Source organism: Hevea brasiliensis, unplaced genomic scaffold (assembly GCF_030052815.1).
Source record: "Hevea brasiliensis isolate MT/VB/25A 57/8 unplaced genomic scaffold, ASM3005281v1 Scaf601, whole genome shotgun sequence".
Lineage (NCBI taxonomy): Eukaryota > Viridiplantae > Streptophyta > Magnoliopsida > Malpighiales > Euphorbiaceae > Hevea > Hevea brasiliensis.
This window is the reverse complement of record NW_026615142.1, coordinates 1,009-7,165: the sequence shown is the minus strand read 5'-3', so window position 1 is coordinate 7,165 and position 6,157 is coordinate 1,009. Positions and strand designations below refer to the sequence as shown.

The window sequence follows — 6,157 nt, the reverse complement described above, 5'->3', positions numbered from 1 at the left end:
TTTGACAAAATGTGGCTCTGCAGAGTTGCATAAGCTATGCAGTCTCCTTATGCAGTTTGCAACAGGGATGAAAATGGCAAGAATTGTGGTTATGCAGGATTGCATAAGCTATGCAGTTGCTTATGCACAATTCAACAAGACTAAGATTGCAATGGAACATGATTTGCAAGTGTGAAAAATACCTTAGAATGAAGAAATATAATTCTATTAAGCATAAATCATGAGAAATTATCACAAAAAACACATCAATATATATACAAAATCCATTAAAATTACATCACACATGCTTGTAAAAGTGAATCCTGCATAAAAGGCATTTGTGACCCATGCCATTTTGACTCAAATTCTGCAAATCAACATTTAGCACATTAAAACTCAATAAAATCTGCATAAAGTTGCATTTATCTACAAATGATGAACTCCCCAAGTCATGCCAAGAAAATGCAGCACGTTCATCTTAAATCTCACACCCCAAATAAACTCAAAACTACAAAATTGACTCACTTACCACCATATTAACATTATAAGCACAAATATTAAAAAATTACATACCCAACCTCACCAAGAACATGAGTAATCTGCTGCAGACACCCTCTTTGCTGCAGAATGTCATTTTTCCTCTCTGCATAAACTAGATAGCAGCCCCTGCACAGGTTATGCAGCAAAAACCTATCAGTTTTTGGAAGAGTTTGAAGGACAAAATTTTCAAGTTAAGAATCACTCCCCAGCAGTTCACCAACCTTCCTCCATTGAAATACATCTACAAGGGACAAGATTCAACAATGTCAAAAATGGAATTTGGGGAGATTTAAGATAAAAACAAAAACAATGAAAATAAAAGTAAATCAACAAAAAGGAAAATAAAAGAGCTTGGGATGCCTCCCAAGAGGGCTAATTTATAGTCCTTAGCTGGACTTTTCATGAATTTCACTGAAAAGAGGTGAGGGATTGGAGAGCTTGTAATAGCTTGCTCCTTTTATTGAGTCTCTAGTTATGTAATATTTCAATCTATGCCCATTGACCTTAAAATTCCCAGATTTTTCACTCCAAATTTCAATTGCTCCATAAGGGAAAACCTTAGAAACTCTATATGGACCAGTCCACCTTGATTTAAGTTTTCCAGGGAACAATTTCAATCTTGAGTTGAACAATAAAACTAAATCACCTTCTTTGAATTCCTTTTTCCTAAGATGCTTATCATGCCAAACTTTAATTCTTTCTTTGTAAATTCGGGCACTTTCATAAGCATCCATCCTTAATTCTTCAAGCTCATTAAGTTGCAATAGTCTCTTTTCACCAGCTTGCTTAAGATCAAAATTCAAGGTCTGAATGGCCCAATATGCTCTATGTTCTAGTTCCACAGGTAAATGATAAGACTTACCATACACCAACCTAAATGGAGTAGTTCCTATAGGGGTTTTGTAAGCAGTCCTATATGCCCATAAAGCATCATCTAGTTTGACATACCAATCTTTCCTAGAATTGCTCACTGTTTTCTCCAAAATATGTTTTAGCTCTCTGTTAGAAATTTCAACTTGTCCTGAAGTTTGAGGATGGTATGGGGTAGCTATCTTGTGCACTACACCATATTTCCTCATTAAGCTCTCAAATTGTTTGTTACAAAAATGTGAACTCCCATCACTAATTACAGCCCTAGGAGCTCCGAATCTACTCAAGACAAATTTCTTTAAGAATTTCACTACCACTCTAGCATCATTAGTTGGAGTTGCAATAGCTTCCACCCACTTTGACACATAGTCGACTCCAACTAGAATGTATTTATTACCAAATGAAGGAGGAAATGGCCTCATAAAATCTATTCCCCAGACATCAAATAATTCTACTTCAAGAATACCATTTAGGGGCATTTGATCTCTTTTTGACAGATTTCCACTCCTTTGACATTTATCACATTCCAACACAAATTTCCTCACATCCTTAAAAAGATTTGGCCAAAAGAAACCAGCTTGCAAAATTTTACAAGCTGTTTTAGAGATTCCAAAATGTCCTCCATAATCAGAAGCATGGCAATGATGCATAATACTATGTGTCTCCTCATCAGGAACACATCTCCTTATTAAACCATCACAGCATCTCCTAAAGAGTAAAGGATCATCCCATTTATAAAATTTTACCTCATGCAAAAACTTTTTCTTTTGTTGCCATGTCATACCTAGAGGTAAAACTCCACAAGATAGATAATTCACAAAGTCTGCATACCAATGTAGTTTAGCAACAAGAGAGAAAAGTTGTTCATCCAAGAAAAACTCATCAATAGGGATTTCATCCAATTCTTCATCATCCAATTTCAACCTACTAAGATTATCAGCAACTACATTTCCAGCTCCCTTCTTATCTCTAATCTCCAAGTCAAACTCTTGTAGCATCAGAATCCACCTAATGAGCCTAGGTTTAGCCTCCTTTTTATGGAGCAAATACCTGATGGCTGCATGATCTGAAAATATAACCACCCTTGAGTCAATTATGTAAGGTCTGAACTTTTTCAATGCAAAGACAATTGCTAAAAATTCCTTTTCAGTTGTTGCATAATTTGTTTGAGCCTCATCCAGTGTTCTACTAGCATAATAAATAGCATAAGCCTTTTTGTCCTTTCTTTGACCAAGAACAGCTCCAATTGCATAGTTGCTAGCATCACACATAATTTCAAAAGGTAGGCTCTAATCAGGTGGTTGCATGATCGGTGCAGTGATAAGAGCTTGCTTCAACCTACAAAAGGCATCCAAACACTCTTGGTCAAATATAAATGGTGTCATTACTTAACAAATTAGACAAAGGTTTGGCTATTTTAGAAAAATCCTTGATAAAGCGTCTGTAGAACCCAGCATGTCCTAGAAAACTTCGAATTCCCTTGACATTGGTAGGAGGAGCCATCTTCTCTATCACTTCAACCTTGGCTTTATCAACCTCTATTCCTCTGTTAGACACCAAATGTCCAAGCACTATCCCTTCCTGAACCATGAAATGACACTTTTCCCAGTTTAACACAAGGTCAGTATCCGCACATCGCTGCAAAACTTTAGAAAGGTTAGCCAAGCATATGTCAAATGAAGATCCATAAATAGAAAAATCATCCATAAAAACCTCCATTATATCTTCAATGAAATCTGAGAAGATTGCCATCATGCACCTTTGAAAAGTGGCTGGTGCATTACACAACCCAAATGGCATCCTCCTATAAGCAAAGGTTCCATATGGACAAGTGAAAGTGGTTTTCTCTTGATCATTTGGATGGATAGGGATTTGAAAAAAAACCTGAGTATCCATCTAAATAGCAAAAATAAGAATGCCTAGCCAGTCTTTCTAACATTTTATCAATGAAGGGAAGTAGAAAATGGTCTTTTCTAGTGGCAATGTTTAGTTTTCTGTAATCTATGCACATTCGCCAACTAGTCACTGTTCTGGTGGGAATTAATTCATTATTTTCATTTTTGACATTGTCATTCCACCCTTTTTGGGACAACATGTACTGGGCTCACCCAAGTCTTCTCGAGATAGGATATATGATCCCTGCATCAAGCAACTTCAAAATTTCCTTTTTAACAACTTCTTTCATATTTGGGTTCAACCTTCTCTGATGTTCAATAAATGGCTTACAATTTTCTTCCAAAATAATTCTGTGCATGCAAAAGTGTGGGCTTATTCCCTTAATGTCATCTATGGTGTATCCTAAAACTTTCCTGAATTGCCTCAACACTCTTAACAACTTATCAGCCTCTAAAGTACTTAAGTTTGCATTTACAATTACTGGATAAGTGTTGTTAGTGCCAAGAAATTCATACCTGAGCTGAGAAGGAAGTTGCTTAAGTTCTACCTTAGGTGCATCTTCTTCCTTGAATGATGGTTGCTTAGATTCTGCTATTTCCTTTTGTGTAAGTTGAAAAACTGGAGCAGAGATGAATGGTGGACTTCCCTCTAAATGTTGAGCGTATGCAGCCACATGAGGGTTTTCATAGTCTATGCCTCCTCCATGAACCAAACAATTTTCAAGTGGATCTTCTGGATATCTTTTTCTGAAGTGTTCTTCAACCAGCTCATCAATGATATCAACTCTTAAGCAAGTATCAGCTTCAGAATGATGTTTCTTCATAGTGTTATTAATGTTGAAAACCAATTGATCTTCACCAACTCTAAGAGTCAATTTTTCTCCCTTAACATCAATCAATGCCCCTGCTGTAGCTAGAAAGGGTCTTCCCAAGATGATTGGGATATTAGAATCCTCTTCCATGTCCAAGATGACAAAGTCAACAGGTATATAAAACTTCCCAACCTTCAGAGGCACGTTCTCCAAAATCCCTTCAGGATACTTAATTGATCTGTCAGCTAGCTGAAGAGAAATGTGGGTTGGCTTAAGATCTCCCATATTGAGCTTCTCATAAATGGAAAGGGGCATAAGGCTTACACTAGCCCCTAAATCACATAAAGCTTTTGTAGAAAATGATTCCCCAATGTGGCATGGAATTGAAAAACTCCCTGGATCCTTGAGCTTTGGAGGAAGTTTCCTTTGGAGGATAGCACTACATTCTTCTGTCAAAGCTACAGTTTCATGGTCTTCAATTCTTCTCTTGTTTGAGAGAATTTCTTTTAAAAATTTTGCATAAGAGGGCATTTGTGAAAGAGCATCAACAAAAGGCACATTTATGTAAAGCTTCTTCAAGACCTCTAAGAACTTCCCAAATTGCTTATCAAGCTTGGCTTTTTGAAATCTTTGTGGAAAGGGAAGCTGTGGCTTATAAGGCTCTGGAGGTATGTATTTCTCTTCTTTCTCTTTAACCTCCTCTTTGCATTTTTCTGCACTCTCTTGTTTTTCACCCTCATCAGTTTCTTTCTCATTTTCTCTTTTCACTATTTTCACTTTTCTCATTTTTTTCACTCTTCTCATTATTTACAACTTTCCCACTTCTTAAAGTAATAGCTTGACACTGCTCTCTTGGGTTTTCTGGTTGACTTGGAAGTTTTCCAAAAGACTTGGTACCTGAGGAAGATGCTTGTTGTGCAATCTGATTTTCCAGCATTTTGTTATGTGTCTGCATCTGTTCTAGCCTTGCTTTCATCTCTCTCATCTCCTCATCATGCTTAGTTTGGTTAGAAAGAATCTGTTGTAATAAAGCTTCTATGGTGGGACTTTGTTCTTGCTGTTTTGGTGGAGGGTTCATATTTTTCTGCTGAAAATTAGGCAATGGTTGCCTATTTTGCTGATATGGAATTCCTTGTTGCTGTTGTGGTTGAAAATTCTGATTTGAGACTTGACTTTGCTGATTTCCCCATGAAAAGTTGGGATGATTCCTCCAAGTTGGATTATAGGTTTGAGAGTAAGGATTCCCCATTTGCTTGTTTCCATAATTACCAACATATGCAGCTTGCTCTCCATAGTCTACTCCACAGCTGGTAGTTCCTTCTGCATAAGCCACTTGTTGTGAACTTCCAGATGATGATGAACAACTAACCAACATACTCAAATCTTCCATCTTCTTAGCCAAAACATTTGTAAGTGCATCAAACTTTGCATTAATCATGTTGAACGGATCAAGATCATACATTCCAGCAGCTTGCCTTTTTTGAGATGGAGCTGGTCCTCTTGGACTACTCCAAAGATTAGTATTCTTTGCAATTTTCTCCAATAGCTCATAAGCTTCATCTTCATGCTTCATAATAAATTCTCCTCCTGTTTGAGCATCAATAATCCCTCTAATTGTAGGAGTAACATTTGTGTAAAAATTCTGATTTATCATCCATTTCGGAATGGCATGATGTGGGCATTGTCTCTTTAATTCTTTCCATCTCATCCATGACTCATTGAGAGTTTCATCTTCTCTTGGTCTGAAAGCTGTCATTTGATTCCTCAATTCTTGAGTTTTTCCAGGTGGAAAATATTGTGCAAGAAATGCATCAGTGAGTTGCTCCCAATTTGTAATGGAGTTGTGAGGTAAAGAATCAAGCTAATCCAATGCTCTATCTTTCAAAGAGAATGGGAATAGGTTCAATCTTCTTTGCATCATCGACACTCCAGTTGTTTTTGCATGTCGCATCATAGCAAACTTCTTCAGATGTGTGTGTGGATTTTCAGAAGGATGTCCTCCAAATTGAGAATTTTGAATCATTTGAAGAACTCCAAAATCCATCTTGTAACTATTTGCAT

The 6,157-nt window shown here is 36.9% G+C and overlaps 1 non-coding gene across 1 annotated transcript; it reads left to right on the top strand.

Annotated features, from left to right (window-relative positions):
* The first annotated feature begins 5,760 nt into the window (after positions 1-5,760).
* LOC131177587 (small nucleolar RNA R71) lies at positions 5,761-5,867 on the top strand. Its single transcript, XR_009146995.1, has one exon. It is a non-coding gene; the product is annotated as a small nucleolar RNA R71 (small nucleolar RNA).
* The last annotated feature ends 290 nt before the right edge of the window (positions 5,868-6,157 follow it).